This window comes from Mustela putorius, unplaced genomic scaffold, assembly GCF_011764305.1.
Source record: "Mustela putorius furo isolate JIRA1106 unplaced genomic scaffold, ASM1176430v1.1 tig00003845_pilon_pilon_pilon, whole genome shotgun sequence".
Classification (NCBI taxonomy): Eukaryota; Metazoa; Chordata; class Mammalia; order Carnivora; family Mustelidae; genus Mustela; species Mustela putorius.
Genome location: NW_025421998.1, coordinates 9,145,115 through 9,146,746, shown reverse-complemented (window position 1 = coordinate 9,146,746; position 1,632 = coordinate 9,145,115). Strand labels below are relative to the sequence as shown.

At 41.5% G+C, this 1,632-nt stretch overlaps 1 pseudogene; it reads left to right on the top strand.

The window, feature by feature from the left end:
• The first annotated feature begins 259 nt into the window (after window positions 1-259).
• Window positions 260-970, top strand: LOC101688692 (annotated as a pseudogene).
• Window positions 971-1,632: the final 662 nt, after the last annotated feature.

Here is a 1,632-nt window from a genome sequence, read left to right as displayed (position 1 = left end):
CCCAGTAAACAGCTCTGGGAGTGAGGATCCAGCAAGAAGCTGTGAGAACTCCTGTTTGCTCAGGCCCTGGAAGGACCTTTGCACACTGCAGGCTGTTAGGCTGGTAGTGTCTGGGTGTGGATAGCAGTTCAAATCTCCAGTCCACCTTATTTTCCGTTATTTTGCTATTTCAAATGTGTCCTATATGTGGGGTTTTCTCTGTAAAATGAAAATAGGTGCTCTTTTTCATGGCACCTTGGAGGTGGTAATTTGCTTTAGGATGAAGCTGAACGTCTCTTTCCCAGCTACTGGCTGCCAGAAACTTATTGTAGTGGATGATGAATGCAAACTTAGTACCTTTTATGAGAAGGTTATGCCATGGAACTTGTTGCTGATACTATGGGTGAATAATGGAAGGATTAAATGGTCTGAATCAGTGGTGGCAATGACAAACATGGCTTCCCCATGGGACAGGGTGTCTTGACCCATTTCTGCTATAGACCAAGAAGGACTGGAGAGAGAAAGCACAAATCTCTTTGGGGTTCCATTGTGGAGGCCAATTTCAGTGTTATCAACTTGGTCAGGTAAAGAAAGGGAAGAAGGGTATTTCTGGATTCGCTGATACTACTGTGCTTGTTGCCTGGGACCCAAAAAGCTAGAAGAATCTACAAACTTTTCTATCTCTCTAAAAAAGATGACATCTACCATTATGATGTGAGAAAGTCCCTAAGCAAAGAAGGCAAGAAACCTAGAACCAAATTGTCCAATGTTCAGCTTCTTGTTACTCCATTTGTCCTCTCAGAGAAGTGTCGGTATATTGCTCTGAATAAACAGAGTACTAAGACAAATAAGGAAGAGACTGCATAATATGTTAAACTTTTGGCCAAGAGAATGAAGGAGGCCAAAGAAAAATGCCAGGAGCAGATCACTGAGATGGAAAATGACCTCTCTGAGAGTTTCTACCTCTAAGCCTGATTCCAGTCAAAAATAGGATTTTCTAAGAGTGACAAATAAATAAGATCAGACATCGCAGAAGAAAGAAAGAAAGGGAGAAAGAAAGAAAGAAAGAAGGAAAAAGAAAGGAAGGACGAGATAAAGACAAGTTTGGGGTATCTGTGTGGCTTAGTTGGCTGACTGGCACTTGATTTCAGTTTAGTTCATAACCTGAGGGTGGTGAGGTTGAGTCCTGTGTTGGGCTCTGGGCTCAGCGAGGAGTCTGCTTGTCCCTCTTCCTCTGCCCTTCCACTTGCTCTCTCTCTCTCTCAAATAAATAAATAAATAAATAAAATCTTAAAGAAAACATTTATTGTTTTACTTATGATTATAAATACAATTTAAGAGCATTAAATATTATAAGAAAGTTAAAACAATCTCCACTGGAGATTGACATTTTTTTTAAAGATTTTATTATTTATTTGACAGAGAGAGATCACAAGTAGGCAGAGAGGCAGGCAGAGAGAGAGAGAGAGGAGGAAGCAGGCTCCCTGCTGAGCAGAGAGCCCGATGCGGGACTCGATCCCAGGACCCTGAGATCATGACCTGAGCTGAAGGCAGCGGCTTAACCCACTGAGCCACCCAGGCACCCTGGAGATTGACATTTTAATAAAAACAGCTATTTTCTCTCTCAACATATATAACACTATATTATTACAC